Source organism: Centruroides vittatus, unplaced genomic scaffold, assembly GCF_030686945.1.
Source record: "Centruroides vittatus isolate TY-2023 unplaced genomic scaffold, ASM3068694v2 contig_1046, whole genome shotgun sequence".
NCBI lineage: Eukaryota > Metazoa > Arthropoda > Arachnida > Scorpiones > Buthidae > Centruroides > Centruroides vittatus.
The window spans coordinates 183,325-203,277 of record NW_027120675.1 but is presented as its reverse complement, the minus strand read 5'-3'; positions in this window follow the sequence as shown (position 1 = coordinate 203,277).

The following is a 19,953-nucleotide window of genomic DNA, read 5'->3' as shown; positions in this document are numbered from 1 at the left end:
GTTAAAATTTTTCATTCAGCATAAGTTACTAGACTACCTTATTACTTTGTCGATGTGATGAGTCGCAATTTATTTTACATTTTTTAAATAAAAATGTTTATTCAATTGCATAATATATATATTAAATGTGTAATAATTTAAAAGAAGAACGAGTATCTGTCTAATCAATACTTCATTGATTAAATATAGTTTTTAGTATGATATAATCATGGAAGCTATTTTTAGAGATAAAATCTCATCACAATACGGTCAGAAAAAAGATGAATGAACAAATAAAAATGAAGATAATTTGTTGTTTAAAACTTCTTAATTATTTTATAATAATAAATCTAGAATTCACCCAAGAAAGTTATAGACAAGAAAAGCAGGTTAGGCCTATGTTAATGCTTTGAAAGATTTTTTTAAAAAGAGCAAAAATATTATTATTATTATTATACATTTCTACATAATAAAAATTGTTGCTATTAAAAGTAAACAACATTCTATTCAGCACTAATATATATATATATATATTATATTTTATTGTAACAAAGATTTCACTTTTCTTCTAGAAAATCCTATTCTTATTTTAAAAGTGAATGAAAATATGCCTAATGACACTTTCAGATTTAGCATAATGTTTTCCATCGTAAACTAATGAAAAATATATTGATTCGTTTCTCATAAACATCATTCCTAAGCAAACGTTGCATTTTGGTCAACAGTCCTCACTAAACAAAAGTTTTTGGCTGATCCACTGTCATTCGATCTGTCGCTTTTTCTGAATTACCTAACAGAATTAAAATTATAAAGCAATTCATTATCACCGTGATGACTGACATTAAATTAAAACTTCAATTAGCGCATTGCTTATTATTTACAGTTAACTTATAATTAAAAATCCATACATAACATTTTTTATAGTTATTTTAATGAATTTAAAGGAAAATAATCAATTAAATTCCTTTTTAATTTTATTCTACTCTTGGGGTGTTCTTTTGATATTTTTGTTTTGATTTTGATTGTCAGGTGGTTAATAAATTCCGCCAGAAACTAAATTAAATCAGTCATTAATTCTATGAAATAAGAACAAAATGTCGCATAAATATATAATGATCTGTCTACCATAATTATTCACTTTTTTCTCTGTTGCTTTATTGTTTAGGATAATTAATTATTACTTTTTTTAATTTATAAACATTAACTTTTGCGATTCTTCTTGCGAAATTTATTTTAGCCAACTATTAATGTAGCACTTTATACTCGTATATTTAATTCGTTGCATGCTGTTATGAGTTAACTACATTTATCTCTTCATACTCAAAACATTTAAACTGAGATTAATTTTTCAATATTTTGTACTTTTTTTAACTGTTTAAAATATACTTTTGTTAAACTTATAGTTCAGAGAAGTATATATTATTGTGATATGATCTAAGAATAAAAAACTATGTAACTTAAATGCTAATTTATATTTTTTATAAGTTCATATAAATAGCCTATATTAACATAAGTTAACTGAATTTATAGTGCTATATTTATTACCTTACCAAATTGCACATTTTACTGTTTTTAATTATTTATGTTATTTGTGGTATTAAATTTTTCAACATTTACATATCTTATTAAACATTTTAAGATAAAATTTAAATGCAAAATCATCAAAAATAAAAATTGTTGATTGAAGATGAGCTAGTAGTTAATACACTGATAAGATAATTGACTTGGTTAAGATTAACCGAGATTATTGCTGTAAAGATTAATGGTCGATCATTATCCACTAGACAGTCATTATATAGTATTTCAGTGATCGTTTCCTGACCCTTACCTAATAACATCAATCCGGGTGCGGCAATGATGTGATACTGTAGCGCCTCAATATGCCATTAAAGGACTTCGAATCCCGTTTCCGATCCCTCCACATGTTCCATTACCTGAAAGGTTTTGTGTACCTAAAGTGGCTGTGGAGTGTGTAAAGATTGCCCACTATAATAGGCCTAATACATAAGGATTTTGTCCTCATATATTAGACCTATTACATATATAGTCTTTAAATAACTGTTACAGACTTAAATACATCTTTTTCTAAACTAACATTTATATTGACTTTAATTTCTTTAAGGGTGCTTTGAATTTCCTTTCAATGTTGAAAGATCTCTTTATTGAAGCTATACTTTAAAAATAATATAAAACTATATCATTGAGATTCACGGAATTTATCTAAGAATAAAAATGAACAGCTTCATTTTCTCGTCATCTCTAATAGTCATTAAACTATCGCTCTGATCTACAATATACTATCGCTCAGCGAAAAGAATGAGATTTTTTAAATAGGCTAGTGAATATTGTGTGAAATGTAGATTAAAGATTGTAAATTGCAAGTAGATTTACAACATTGTATGTCGTTAATTTGTACCGATCAAAAATGTTGTAAATCAGCATTTAGTGATTAGTACGAACTACTTACCTGTGACGGGATTACGTCGAAGAATCCGACTTGTTCCCGAAGCTATAATAAAATGAACAGGAGAGTATCAATTATAAACTTATCTTTGGGAATAAACGTATTTAAAAAAGTCAAAATAATTTAAATATAATAATAATAATTTAAATAATCGTAAACAACAAATAACTTCTGTAAAATAAAGAAAGTAAGAATGAAATATAACTTATAATTTTTATTGTCCGACGTCTTCGTTTTCGATACATTATTTTGCATAGAGATTTTCTTTAAAATCTAATCTGAACTGATAAAATCAGAAATATATTTCAGTAAACTTGCGTATAATCAAAGTGGTCTACGCTGTTATATACACTAATAACGGCGATTAATTTGCAAATAATTAATGCTTTGCAAATTTAATTATAGTAATACAATAAATTATAGAATAGAGTATAAATTATAAAAAATTATATGAAATTATAGGGTTAAAAAATAGAGAATACATAGAAAACGCGATATCAGCTGTTTAAAATAGTTTACGCATATATTTTCGTATTTATAACCTTCGTTAAAAGTAAAATATATGAAATTAAATATCAGAAATAATATTCAATTTTATTACCAAAAAAGTAAAAGTATATATTTTAAAGATAATAATAAAAGGATATAAACTTGTTCGTATTAGTTTCAAGAGAATCTAAAATTCTAAGTCCGTTTAGTTTTAATTTATCGTGTCAGTTCCTAGTCTGGTTTTTAAAAGTAATTTACTTTACAACAACGGCGTTGGAAGAAAATTAACTGCCTCATTTTCAAAGAAATGGTGCACTGTTTTCACGTTTGTTGGTCGCTAGAAGATTCTTAAAGCGACAGCCAAGAGCTTTCACACGAATTTAAAAACTAAAAAAAAAATAAAATTTCAGGAAAATGATCTTAAAGAAAATTAGTTAGACGGTCAAACAAGATATAAACTATATATATATTTATAAAATGTAATTAGATAAACAATAATATAAAGGTTAACTTTAGAAAAATATATTGAATGCAAAATATATATACGGCTTGCAATAATTAATAATGCTAATTTATTAAACTGTGGAAATTTGAAATAGAATGAACGAGGAATTTATCACTTTGTAAACAATGAAAAGACGGAAAATTTCTTATTAATAAATGATCTTTCATCCATTTTGGATGCGTTTTTTTTTTTTAACATGCTAAGTTCATTAACCTGACGAAAAGATGTAAAATTGATGGAAATAATGAACCGTTTTAGAAAAGTGTAAGGATTTATCTGCTTGAAAGAAATGATGTGTAATCTGATGTGAATGTGGTTTATCAAGTTGCTCTTTTCTCTTTGTTGTTCATTTTTGAAGATGATGTAATTGCTAATCTTGTAGATATTAACTAGTTAATGATTTGTTTTTAGAAATACATTTTTAGCTTTTTGTTCCATAAACATTATCATTATTATTTGTCGCTTCGTCAAAATTTTAGTTGCACCAATGTATGTTATTAGTGAATTGAAAGCATAAATTTTAGTACTTATGCCTATAATATTCTCAAAGATTTAAGAAATATTTAATTTTTTATAATTAACTGCCATTGCCTGAATGATATCGTAATCCTAAATTAATTTGTTTGAAGAGACTTCAAAGGAGGAGAAAAAATATATATAAAAAATTTATATATTTTTTTTGTATGTAACATTATAATGAAAAACTTAATGAAGCCTGATAAGTAGTGTAATTAAGCTGTAACCTATAATGATCGGATTGAAAGCTAACTAATCCGATATTAATTTTCTTGAAGAGAAAAGATATACAAATCCTTAACGAATAAAATTATATGGACTAAATTGATTAACGTAAAAATTGCTACTAAATTAATTTTAAAATTCGAATATAGATCAGCAGACATTGTTTTATTAATAGCAAAAGTATACGTTATTGTTTTAATCTTTCAATAATGTATATGAATTATTTAGCAACTTCTCCTTAAAGCGAAAGATGTTATGAATTTATCTATCTGTTATTAAACTAGTAATAGGCACAGTGACATTCTTCAAACCGTTTTCTATGAATATAGTGAAATTTTTTAAATATGTTTTTATTTTTATTACATTATTAAGCAATATTAAACATTTTAAAAAATAAATTTATTCATAGTTTATATCAGTGTTTCTCAAACTTTTGGACCGCGACCCCCCCTTCTGCACTTAAAAATTTCAAAGGACCCCCGAAGAATAAGTATGTGTGAAAAAACATCCCAGAGGGAGGGGGTTAGGCTCGTATTTAAATATTTATATTATTTTATTATTTATATGTGCAATTTATTTAAGTAAAAATTATTTTATATATTTTTTATTTCTATTATTTCTAAACATGAATCTATAGTAAATTTATAAAATATTTGAAAAAATTGATCTGGCATTAATTTTTCAGCGACCTCCCAAATATTTTTCACGACCCCCTTGGGGTCGCGACCCCCACTTTGAGAATCACTGGTTTATATAACAAAATACCGTTAATGTTAAGTTTTCGTTACATTACAATCAAAATTTATAAAGAATAAAAGAAAATGATGTCTTTTGCTCAAATAGCAGCATAACCGGGAATTAAGTTTGACTAGGTAGGGACTAACAAATAAATTTAAATTGCAATTGTCATATATATTTATTTTATTTTATTAACACAAAACGTTCTTAGAATAAAAAACACAACCAAAAAAATTGTATCGATTTTATATTTAAATTAAAGTTGAAAAAAAAAGAAAATTCAATTTTAATTTTTTATTAAAATTATCCTTTGTGTGCCAATGTATTCAAATATTACCAAAAAATGAATAAGGCTAGATTAAACCTAAAAACAAGAACAGGAACAAGCTGATAATTTAAAGCTTTCAATTAAATTGATTATATCATCTTAATATATATATAAATATTAATATAAATATAGACTTATTTTAAACAGTCTGTTAATTCGAAATGCGTTTTACGAGAAAGATCTTTCGTTTTATTCTTTACACATACAAAAATAATGGAGTTCTCAAAGTTAAGAATTTTCTATTGAATTGAAAGAGAAATTTAACTAGGCCTATTTGTTTTATTTCAATGTTTCATTAAAAGATGAACGTTTTCTTCGTTTATTAGGGAGCAGTTAGAAAAATCTTAATATGTTCATTAGTTAAAAATTTTCTTCAAACATTAATTTTATTTAAATTTTTCTATTATCGTTTAAAATTAATTGGCGTTAAATCTTTACGTAATTACACTTATTAAAATTATCAATACTTTATTTATATATTTCTGTTGCTTTTAATATTTAATTCAGCGATAGAATTAATTTTCCCATATTGATTTCTCTTCAATAGTAAAATATAATTTCAATGTTAAGATGCATTATTAAATTGCATGAAGTTTGTGAGCATAAATAAATAAATAACCCGTTGAAATACTTCTAAAGTATTATAAATTGATTATATTGTTTCAATGAATTTAATAATCATATTAAATTTACAAAAATGAAGTTTATTAAAAAATAATTAAAATTTTAAATCGAGAACTAAGTTAAATATTACTTAATAACAAACTATCAATATTTATTTTAAAATATAAGTTCAAAAAACTTACTAATTGAAAAAATTAATAATTTAATCTTTAAAGATTACGAACTATAAATTTTTATGAAGTCGAGAAAGGCAATCTTGGAAGATTTGAAAGTTTAAAACCTTTAAAAATATATCTTTACTTAAATGTTAGGAAAAGTTTATTAATTTTCTTAAAGATTAAAAATGTTTTAAATATCTGCATCCTTCGATTTTAAAACATTTTGTTATTTAATGAAAGATCTTAGAAATTTAAATAAATATGATATGAAAATTGGGATAAACATTAATTTATGAGAAAGCGTATGCATTTATAAATTAAAAAATGATTTCGTAATTAAAATTTCAAGTAAATCTATTGATAATAAATAATGGTATTTCTGTAACCTAAGTACAATTTATGAATAACGAAGATCTTATAAGGATCTTTACTTATTAATGAATTTAGAATTCACTTAATTTTTCTTCTAAATATACAGAAAATATAAATATCATTATAATTATAATGATACGGAAACAAATTTAAAATAAGGATAGTTTATTCTAATTGATTATTGTTTTCGTTTAAAGATATCGTCTAGTGTAAAATGATAGGTAAAGGTCAGAGTTCAAGAAAGACGAGTGAATCGAATATTACACTTTCAGATCGACTTTCGGATTGTGGGTAGAAATAAAAATGTGGGATTTTAACATTTTAGGATTCAACAAGTTTCATTTCCTTGTAAGCCGTTTCTTTTTTCTCAGATAAACTAGGCTACTAAGTTGATGTCTTTTAAAGTCTATTTAAATAAAACTTCAATTTTTATAATATAAATCCTTAATTATTTATTTTTATCAATTGAAAACACATTAAATTTTTACTCTAATTTGTGCTGGAAAGTTTTTAATCGAAAGATAATATATTCATCTCTGATTAATTCTAAAAAATGAAAAGTATTTAACTCGCGTTAGTTATGGTTTAAAAAAATTATTATTCTTGTTTATAGTTTAAATGTTTAGATGTGATTTTATTACTCGGACGGCTAACAAGAAAAAAAAAACCTAAATTTTTATAACAAAAAAGCACATGTCATTGCTTAACAGAACAAACAAGGTTACTTATAAACAAGCAACGATTTCTGTTTCGGAATAAAGACAAACCATCTGGAGCAAAGGGGAGAAAAGTTATTGTTTCTAAACCGTCTGGCGAAAAAGCTAATATCAAGACAAAAACGCACGTGTAAAAATAACTGTAGGTAATAGGAAATAAGGGAGAAGTTGGCAAAACTAGAAGAATTCTTGAATCGATAATGCTAACGGTGTTTCACTTGACTTCGATGGAAATACTGATGGAAGTAAGACTCAGTCTCTTTCTTTCTTGTTCACTTGAACGTTCGAACGTACACAGTAGATGCCGATTATCAAAATTAAAATAATTTGTTTATTCATATTCGCCATTATTATTTTTGTATCGATTCACGAGACAATTAATTGAATCAATTTATGCATTAAGAAAATTTTTAAAAATCCCATTAAATCTCGTATTTCAGAAACATTTATAATTTTTAGCCTTTGTATTACAAGTCATTATAATGCATATATTTATTCGATATTTTCTTATTATTTTTATTTATATCTATGTATAACCATTATTTTCACCTGAAAAACATATTATATTTCAGTTCATATTCTAAATAACATATTTTATTTCAGATTATATATGCGAGCTCATCTACATAACGTTCCACCAGAAAAATTTATATTCTCTCCTTTTCATTTTATTCATATTTTTGAATTTTATTTTATACTTCTTAAATTTTTTCTTTAGTTTTCGAATACGCATTCTAAGTTTAAAAAAAAAAAACGTGCTTACCTAATGAACAAGCCTACAGACTCATTTATTATATCATATATTAAATATTAAATATAAAATCCATGCAAATTTGAAACGTAAAGTGACAAAATATATACAAAATTAACCTTATGCAAGTAATAGGACTCTATATAAATATTTACAATTTCATTCTCCTATCTATTATTGTAGTACAAATATTCGCTTAAGTTATGGAGAATCTCAACTGGTAAATAACAAAAAGAATTAACTTTTCTGTTGAATATTTGAATATATTTTCACAACTGACACTCCTCGTATGGTTAATGAATATATTCCGATCTTCGACCAGATATTTTAATAATTGTTGAGACTTTTAATTGGATTATTTGAGTAATTGAAAAGGCAAACAACTGTTTTGTCATTATTATTTCACGCAAAAACTTTTTTTATCAGCTGATATTTTTGTTGGGATTTTTCATCTTTTACTAATATTTTACGGAAATTTGGTATTTATCTGTACCTCTCTTATTCAAGATAAGATTGAAAGAATTTGAATAATTATGGCTCAATTAATTTTATTAATAGAAAAAACTTTTAGATATTTAATTTTTTTTAAATAGAATTTTGAATAAGTCGATGTAATAAATATTAAAATTTTTCAAAAAATATTAGTAAATTATAAATTAATTATTAAATATTATAATAAATATTAATTTTACTAGATTATTCTTACTTAATTACATCAAAGTTTGTTTCATAATTCTACGTAAAGTTCAAAAGCGTTTAAAGCTATTAGGCTATTTAGACTTGTGTACAATTTAATTTGAGAGTAAATTTCAATTGAAAGAGCAAACTATACAACATTAAAATTAAAAAAGAAAAAAATATTTAAAAGAGAAAATTAAATTTCAATCTGAAAATTAATATAAATCGCACACTTTGAAATTTATTACTTATGATTATTAAAAATTAAATAAAACAAATAAGTTCATACATGCTGCACGTAGTTCAAAATTAGGTCGTTCTTAATCTTCTATACCATAAATTTGATTTGATTGGTTGAGACGAAAATTCTAAAAATATCCTAAGCTAATGGATCAATTTGTAATCAAAAAATATCATCGTATTCTATTATATATAAGTTTACGTAAACAACTAATATTGAGAAATTATAAGAATATAATAAGAAATTTTTCATAAAAATTCTTAGATGATAAACTCATTAGCATCTTTAAGATTAAACAAAATACGAAAAGAAATTCAAGTAAATAAAAATTAAATAAAAAATTAAAATAGACAAATTATATGTCATTTGTTTTGTTAGCTAAAAAAATTGATTATATTTAATTTTTTTTAATTTTATTTAATATCTGAAACAAGAGAAGCATGAAAATAGCCACTGGAAGTTTGTATTGATTTTATTATGAGTTCTAATCATCCGATGTAAACGAATTTGAAAATGCCAGTACAGACTGGTTTCACTAAATCCATACGTATCCTTCGACATAATTTCTTTTGAAATCGTGAAGACGCTTGAGTAAAAAACTATCCATTATCAAACATATGCGCTATTCTTAATTTTGATGGAAACAGAGATGATGACGGATACATAAAGCCCAAGTGGGAACCGGTTGTACACTTCATACAAAATTTCATCAAAATCTATGACAGTTCGATGTTGTTTGTCAGTTGAACAGACGGATTGACAGATGCTAATAGATGCTTTTAACATTAATATTGTAGCTCATTTAAAAAAAAAAAAAAAAAAAAAAACTTTAAAAGATGGATGTGCCCGCATTAAATGAACTAATATTTAATAAAAATATCATTGAGAATCCGAGCTTCAATAGATTAATGATAACTTTTCATATCTATATTATTCTATTTAAGTAAAGTCTTCTACTTTATTACAAAATTTAAATATAATAAAAGAATTTACACTCTAACAAGATTAAAAACCAAATTTATTTAAGTTATGTTTATGAAAAACATATAATCTTGTTAAAATAAATTTTTATTTTTAAGCGTTACGTAATTAAAATATACGCGAAAAACTAAAATAATTTTGATCCAAATTTAAATTAAGTAAAAACTTAAAGATTTTTTTAATAATAAAATTTACAAATATGATGCAACTAGTACAATTTTAAACTGTTTAATTCATTAAAGTTTTGAAATTGTTTAAAATGTTTACAGTTTTAAGCTTTTCGGCGAAGTTTTTCACTTAGTTTATCCCCGTAAGTTACTCGCGCTGTTCTCATTAACTTTTTACCATTTAGCAAAAAAAATAACTTTTGCTTTTCTAATTACTAAAATATGCAGTTTACATAATATCGTTAAAAAATGTATAAATCCGATTTAAAAGTTATAAGTAGGTGTATAATAATATTATGACATACTCCTTCAAATCATTGATCTAGAACAAATGAATTATTGTCAGGCATAAGCTTGATGTAACACTCTTTCTAAGAAGAAAAAATGTAAAGATTAATCATTTCAAATGTCCTTTCAAAATCAAAAACTCGAAAATTCGATACAAGAAGAATTTATCTTAGTTTTCTTTGTTAAATGACGGCTATAAGAAGAAATGATTTAAATCTAACTCTTAATTAACAATAACAATGTTTTTATGAAATCATTTAAAATAATCACTATTTATCAAAATGCAATATTTTTACATTTTGATGAATATAAAAACGGTACTAAACCGTTTCTTATTATTCCTTACTCGTTCAATGTTGATCGTAAACAGTTTAGTAGAATCGTAAAAGTTCTATGACACATGATTCTCTAGTCATTCTCTACATGGCTGAGCTTTGTTGATGTATTAAAAAAACTGTTTTTTAAGAATCTATTTTAATCTTAGATTATTTCTCATTTAAGCTCAGGGCTTCTGTTTTGGGTTTTTCCTGTCATTTAATATAAAGTGATCTAATTTAAGCTTCTTCAGTCTTTAGTGTTACTTCTGATTTTAATATTTGATCTGCAGTCTTATATAAAGGCTGTTGCTTCAACCAACACCCTGTACAGATTTCCCTGAGGCGCATTCTACATAGTTATTCTCCGCTACTCTATTATGGGTGTGTTAGTGCACCACCTTATCGAAATCTCTTGGAATAGAATCTATTACATTAAATTACATAGATAGTAGGATGCACATCAATAGAAAATATCAAAAATTTCACTTCAGAGTTATCCGTATGCTACCTACTATCTACCCAACTTTGATATATTTATTAATCCTATTAAAATATTATTTTAAGAAAACTTTATTAATTTTACATAACCGGTAATGTGGAAAATTTTCGTTTCGAAAGGCAAGGACCTCAAAACTCATTATTAAGGTCACTTAGTATCAGATATGAAGGGAACAATTACTTTTGATACCGAGATGCGTGCGCATGCAGGTCATGGTATCTTTGTGAATTTATTTCACTTTCATAATTGTACTTTTGCTTCTAAAGAGAACATTTCAATCTACAAACCATCTTAAACAAAAACTGATTTTCTCAAATATGATACACTACTTTTGACTGAACTGTAGAAAAATCTAATTAAGAAAGCATATTTCTTTTGCTCTCCAGTAAATTATTTATTCTTTAAATAATAAAACCCTAAATAAAAGCTCAAATTTCTAGATTTTGATATTACGGATTCCAGTTAGTTGTCCCAAATTCAACATTTCAGATTACTTTTGTTTTCTTAATGGAAATGTATCTATATACATCTGAAAGATTGATATTCTATTCAACCAATAGACGTTTAATTAAATTAAATATTTTAAAATAATTTTATAATTTCTTAGTGAACAAGTGTATTTAATAGTTAACATATTTAAATAATATAATTAAACCTACAAATAATATTAACTTTTAAAATAATTTTTCTCATCCCAGAAAATTAAAATTTAATATAAGGTAAATAAAATGTCTCTTAATACTTGTTCATTTGTAAAATATTAAATATTAAATATATTATTTACATTTTTGGTAAAGTTGTATTTATATATAAGTAAATAACAGATTTAAATTAGAATTAAAATATCTTAAAGTATTGTTATTTATTATATATGTGTAGCATATTCTAATAATTGAAGTTGTTATTTAATTTTTCTACTGCTTATGTATGACCTATTTTGATATATAAATAATTATTTTAAATTTTAGTTAAATTATGTTAAAGTTGACTTTACTAGGCTAATCGTATTCTTGTCTGTTTATCTTTCAAAACATATTCTAAGAATTTAAAGTTTATTAATACATTAATTGCAATAATTTCATTAATTATTTATTGCATTAATGATATTTTTTAGCTTAATTTTAATATTAAGGTATTATATAATTTTTACTTGATACAGAATGTTTCATAAATAATTCTGTATGGTATCTGGATATAAGACTACTTCTCTAATTTTATAATAGTTATGTTTATACAATAACTTCCATTTGTGATATGAAAGGTTATTTTATAAATAAAATATTTGTATAACATAATATTAAAATCTCCATATCTTTTAGTTTCTATGCATATTGAATTAGTTTATTATTACATTTCTGTTTTTGTAGCATTTCAGTGAAAAAATTTTATTTTGTGGACGTGTCTTATTAAAGGCTGGTCATTTAGAACTTTCATTATAGTCCTATACACTCTAATGCATTTAAAACTAAAAACAAAATTTTATCCCTATAAAATTGAATTAAAAAATTGATTTTTAGATTTTTTGAATTATTTTTTATAAGGCCTGTGCGTGTTTGGTATCAAAATTAATCAACTTACAATTTGGGAATGAGCTATAGTCTAACTCACAATTATACATTCTCATACGTTCCTTAGAAATACATAATAATAGAATTAACGTGAATCGTGACATTAGTGAAGATTCTGTAGTCTGTATTCTTATTTTCGTTAACTTCGGAGGAATGAGAGATCTTGGTATAATGCACAAAACATATTCAGTTATAAAATCAATATAGCATCTAGATATACAATGTCTATAGCTTTACTCGAGGGATTTTAGTAAAGAAGATTTCTCCAAAAATCTCAAATTTGTAAATTTAATTTAATGTAGTTTGTTATATTTAATTAAAAGAAATTTCAAATCGATTGGCCAACATATAATAAAATACAAATTTGTGCTCTCTTACTGTAATTAATTCGAAATAAGTCTATATACCTAAGCAAAGATGATACTGAACTTTACTAGTTTTAATATTGAACTTGATAATATACTTCCAATTTTCATTTCGATATTGCTTCTACATTTTTTTAATCTTTAAAGTAACCTAAATCCCTTTCTTATAATACCGCATTCAATTTTATGAGATGTCGACTTAAGACTAGAGACGATTGCGATACATTCGCACTTGCGTTTGAAAATTTTCCAGCGAAGGTCATTGACCGCAACTCTTACAAGCTGATTGGCTTTGCTGCACATCTTACAATCCATATTGACGTATACGTGTTGCTCTGCGAAGGAAACACTCGCCAAAAATTAGTTTTCTTCCAAAAAAAATAAATAATAAAAAATAAAATAAAATACTGTTTTTCTTTTCCTCCTTCGCTTTCTTTCTCTTCTCCTTTTTCACGCATTTATTAATATCCCTCATCTACTGTTTCAAACCTTTACTTTTCTGCTTCTGTTGTGAATGATAGTTTTAGTTAAAATTATGATAAAATGCCTTTTGTGGATCTATATTTTTGGTGAGGAGAGAATGGAAATGAAAGTATTTGGGAAAGAAATCCAGAAATTCGATCCACCATTAGATTTACTGTGCAACAGAAGCATTGTTGTGCGATAGTCGCAAATTTCAGGAATATATGCTGTTACTTTGTCGACTTTTTCTATAAAAATACGTAGCCTAATTCTGTATAAGCAATGTTTTCGTGTTAGAAAAAGAAAAATTAGCATTATTATAAATACTTTATAATTTGATTTTTTTCCCCTCCTCAACGAAAATAAATCTAAAATTTACTTCTAGTCAATATTTTGCAAGTTTGCAGAAGATATAAATCTTTAAAAAAAATTTAAAACATATTTGAATTTTAAAAATTTACTAATTAAAAATTCTAAAACAATGCAAATTAATATAAATTATTATAATTTAAAAACGGAAAAGCACATAATAGAAAACTGTATAAAGAAGATTTATTCTTGTTAAGAAAGTAAACTGTTTTTTTTTTTTAATATCATTTTTAAAAATATCAATAATTATTTTAATCTGAATTACAAATTTTCTAGAAGTTAATAAGAAAATTACCATATTTAGTGATGCAAGAGGATAAAATGTAGAAAGAAAGTAAAGGTTAAAAATCCAGAAACTCAATCCTCCATTAGATTTGCTTGAAAATGTGCAACAGTAAAAAGGTTAGTATTATTGTTAGCTGCAGTTGCGAGTTTACTAGAATATAACTGACGGTTATTCATTTCTGTGTTCTTATCGCTTATTTAGTGAGGTGACGTTTGCTAATTTGTAGATTTTTACGAACATCTGTCTGGATGTTTGTCTGTTTATCTTTCTTCCCAGCTACTGTCAAAAAATTTTTCCCCTTCTAATTTTTATTCCTTAATGTGATGTGATACGGGGCTACATGTAATTTATGTAATAGCCTAATCCGAAAAACAACTTCGGACGGAATATCAAGAAAAACTGCTACACAAAAATTTACACTAGTTATTTTCATTATGTAAATTTTGCATTTTAGTATAATGAAGTTTTTTATTATTATTATATATTAAATCTATACAAATTCAAGAGCATAAACATTTAAAAAAATATATAATTTCTATTAATTGTTTATTAATTTATAGTTTAATTACAATATTTAAGTAATTAAAAAATAAATGGAATGTAGTCTGAATAAACGAAAAAAACAAAAATGTTCAATTTAAATTTCTTGTGAATTTTATTTTAATAATAATAATAATTATAAAATGTAATTATAACTTAATTAAAATCAATTTATTTGTAAATCGAAAGCTAAATACGTTAATTAGAAATTAAAGAAATAGGAACGAACATTTTACATTGATATTCTTATTATAAATTACTTATTCAATGTTTTTATTATAACTATTATTAAATTGATCCCATAAAATCTCATATTGTATATTTAGAATTTTACAAATATATAACCACATTAATTTCTAAACTAGTTCTATTAATATTCTAGGTTATACATAGAAAAGAGTAAGAATTTGTACCGTTCTCTCTCAGAAAAAGCTTACTTATATAATTTATAAAAGTAGTAGGCCTTTAATTAAAAAGAAAACAGTTTATATATTCTTGGAAGCGATAGTATTATGTTTAATTTTTTTTAAGTAATAAAAATTTTTCAATTAAATTCTATATTTTTGCAGTTCTCATAGACCAATATTTTTATATCGATATAGGATCAACGATATATTAAAAAATCGAAATCTTAACGTTTACAGAACATTTGATTTTCATAAATTTTATAGGATAATCATTACATTTATTCATATTTAATATCAAAATTATGAACTTTCTAATTATTTCAATCCGTCGACGTTAACATTAGCGCTGTTAATAAATTTAAATTAACGTAAAGATAATGAAATTTTTGTTTCTTATTTTAAATAAACCTAATAAAATTTGAAATATTGTGATATATATATATATAAGGAGAAGTATACATATGTCGATTATTTAAGACATAAAAGTTGTACAGGGTATAAGCTTATTGTCTTAGGTTCATTAATAAAATATTAAAATATCTCCAGTTAAATGCATGGAAATACTGATACATTTGGCTTTTTTAATATATAGAAATGCATGTAATGCAATTAAGTTTTTATCTATAAGTTATGTTGATTTGAAATGATTAAGAAGCGAAAATTCCGAATGTTTCGATTTTAACAAAATGAACAAAGCAAAATGTTAGATTTGATTGCAAGAAGCAGTTTTTAGTCAGAGAAAATGTTAACTCAATCAAAGCAAAATAAATGAAAAGAAAACGTAGAATTTACTGAATATAGTGCATCACTTTTGTAATTTGCCACTCAGAATATCAAAACAGACATCTAACAGCTAAACTAATAAACAAATCAATATAAATTGTTTAATTATGTCGTTTTTATGTTTATATTTTAAACATGCCATTGTTAATCCAATTAATTTTATCGCCATACAAGATAATAATTGAATTTAAGCTAAACAAAAATGTTCCAAATAGAAAAATCTTTTCCGTTTGTTTCAAAATAATGTCATTTGTGTGAAAGCAGGGATGTTTTGGGGAGGGGAAAAAAGTATTAAAACAAAAATAAAGAAAAGAGTAAAACACTAAAACGAGTGAGGGACGAAATCATTTATCGTTGAGTTAAGAATGTCAGCCTTAGAAAGACAGATTCTAAACTTCCCATTTCTATAAAATTTGCTCTTATTCATTTAAATACGTTTCTTCTAAGATGAATACGTTATATTTATTAATCAAAATTAATTTCATTTTGAAAAGTATATTTTAAAAGAGTATTATTCTTATTATTTCGTTTGCTTTTTTCGTTCCGTAGGTTACATAAAATCATTGTTGAGTAATATATCGATAGCAAAGTACATCAATAGTTTAAATTTGCTTTTATAAATGTTAATAAATATTCTCGAATCAGATAATATAAGTCCCGTCTCATTTTTTGATTAATTTTTACTAAAATTTAAAACTTTCTACAGAAATAATTTTTCAAAAACTTCTCTCTGCACGGATAGTCACGAACGTTTCATTTATCCATTTATGATATTCATAATCTGAACAATGTAGACCTCATATCATGCATTGAGAACCATTTATATTTTTAAGTTCGTTTAAAAAATATTGTAATAAATGTTTTTGTTTGTTTTTTTGAACCGTCAGACATTTTTCTTTTAATTTTAAAAATATTTCTACTCCAAAATAAATTTTAAACTATCAGATTTATTATCAATAATAATAAATTTAATTTATTTAGAAATTTTAATTTCTAATAGAAAAAATTAGAGTTCTGTCTGATTAAATTTTGTTTATAAATCACATTTAATCTTTTAAATATGATAAGCTCTCACCAAAGAAAGACTTTCTTAAGTGTAATGAATACAAAAACTCAACATTATAGATTTATAAATTCTGCTTTTATCATAATTAAATTGATAATAACATTAATATATATATATATATATACTACATTATGTTCAATTGTTAAAATATTTATTATTATTTGATAAGTTGTTTACTTTCTAAAGATTGCAATCACTGGATGGAAAATCCAATTTTGAAAGTGTTTTGATGGTAGTTCATAATATTAATTTGGCCATAGGGCTGTCAAAAAATTGTCCTAAGTTTTAATGATTTATAACCATTGTAAACTATATCAATACCGAAGTATTTATCACGTGTAAAATCTATTATGTTCTCGAATTTGACAGCCGATTTGATTTTAAGACGTGATTAAAGTTAAATATTTTTTTATTTTATTATACAAAAAAAAATGTGCAATATTAAATAGAAAAAAAATATCTAAAATTTCCATCGATTTTATTATTTTGAAGTTTGTAAAACTTAAATAAAGCAATTATATTTTGGCTTCGTGTACTAGAATCGTTTGCTGAAACTAAAATTTACATGCAAATGTATGGGATTATATTATATGCAAAATATATTTAATTTTCAGAATATTAATTATTTTTTTAATTTAAAATGTTTTATAAATTTATAAAATTATAAAAGCTAATACAAAAAAAAATTTCTTTAGCAATTAGAAATATATATTGTTAAATAAATACTCTTACACAATATGATGTTATCAAGAAAGGTTTACTTTATCATAAAAATAATCTTTATTTAAGATGTTTTAAATAAATTAAATTTCAATTTTTTTAGTTTTGATTATAAAATTTATAAGAAACTAATAAGTATTTATAATTTAAAATTTAATTACTAAGTTTGAAATGTTGATGATTTAAGTTATATTTTATCTTTTATAAGAGAATACAGAAAATCGATTTTAGCTGTATCATCAATATTCGTGACAGAGAAAATTTACAGTTCATGATTACGAGTTCTGTTCTGAAACCAATAAAATCGTTGAAGAGATGTGCATCTTAAAATTTTCCATTGATATCCGCAGATGTGTTTGAGAGTTTCCACTTTAAAACTGAATAATTTTTACAATCATATATTTAATGCCAATGTTTCAATAATTTATAAACAGATCACATCAATACAAAAATATATAATCGTGCTTTTATTTATACATTTATATATCAAGTACAAAATATCTTATTTTTAAATTAAATCGACATTATAAAATAATTTATAAAAATTAAAATATCGATTTTAATTTTATGAATTGTTACAATGTAGATATATTTATTTTGATAACATTTTTGTTTATTGATTTCATACATTTTTGAATATATTTTTATAAAGTAAGTTCTGTTTTTAAAGTAAATAAGAAAAATATACATTAGTTTTTAGTAAGTTATAAAAATAAGTTTTATTACTTTTCCATAAATTTTCATAAATATTTTTATTTTTTACACTAGTTTTTAACTTAGTAAACTTTGCAGTACTTATAAAATTGCTTTTTAAAAATTAAAAAAGAAACAAATATATATATATATATTTACATGTGTTATTTTCGTTAAAATTTTAATCATAAATTACCATTTTATAAAGTTTAATGATAATTTTAATGTACTATCATAAAATATTTTAAACGTTTTTTAAATTATTTGAATTTGGAACATTTACCTTTAAATTTATAGAATTTCTATTATTTTCAAAAGTAAATGACACAAGTTATAAACGTCTGTTTTTCCTTCCATAAATGATCTTTTAAAAATAATTTATATTATACAATTTTGATTTTTTAAAATAAAATTTAACAACAACAAAAAAATGTATCTGTATGTGATTTAATCATAAATTTAAATCGATATTTATTATAAATATAATTAATTAGTTATCGATACTATCAGGAACGATCCTTGGTTTAATACAGATCAGTATTATTCTTTGAGAAAAATTTGAAGAAAAGAAAAAGAAAATCGCAACGAACATCACTCCAACCTCTTACTCATCGGGAGGTCTAACGGAAATTTAAAAAATAAATTCTAAATATATTTTTAGATAACCATAATTATAATCAAAGTGGAAAGAGAAGTAACGTCAAAAATTCTATACCAACAAAATAGAAAAGAATATATTATAACAGGAAAGGTTACGCAGCTAACTTTTCAACTTTTATATGCTTTTTACCCGTTTAAGCCACTGAAAGTAAACCTATAAAAAAATTTCATTTAAAACATTCTAAAGATATTTCAAGCTCAGAGAATGAATATATTACCGAAAATATTTCTTTGGAAGTGTAAGCTGAGTAGAAATACGTGAACACTTCCAGAGTGGATTTGTGGCCGGTAATCTTATTACGTTGCTGCTTCTACACTCTTGTCTTGGAATGTTCTTTCTTAAAATGTTTGTTGTTTGCCTTCTTCTCCTTTCTTTTCTCCTATTCGTTTCACCCTTCTCATTTTACAATACTAATTGATAGTTTTCGAGCCGAAAAGCGCAACAGTGATCGACCGCATCCGTCTGACTACCAAAACACCGGTGAAAATTCTTAAAACATAAAGCGCTGTAACTAAATTATAATTACATTAGAAATGCCCAAAGAATATTCAAATAAAAACGAAAAACAAAGTAAAAAATTGTACGGCATAAGATTTACCGTATTAATAATTATCATCTACACATTTTCTTTCTTTTTATATCGGTTTAAACATATTTACTCATTAATTTTTAACCGATTTAATCGAAATTACTTCCATACTTTTGCTTAATAAAAAAGGAACGTTAACTGCAATGCAGCATACGAATTTATTTTTACAAATTCCTAGAAAAATTACAAATAACATTTAAGAATATCACTTTCAGGCTTTGATTTCCAGCAATTTATTATCATTAGACTTTTAAAAAAAATATTTAATTAATAATTTATATAAAGAAAAAAAAAAATATATATATATATATATAACGAAATTTAACGAAAAGAAACGAAGTAATATTACGGCGAAAGATCACTGGCATTCGTTAACAACGGCCATTTTATTATATAATCTATTTAATA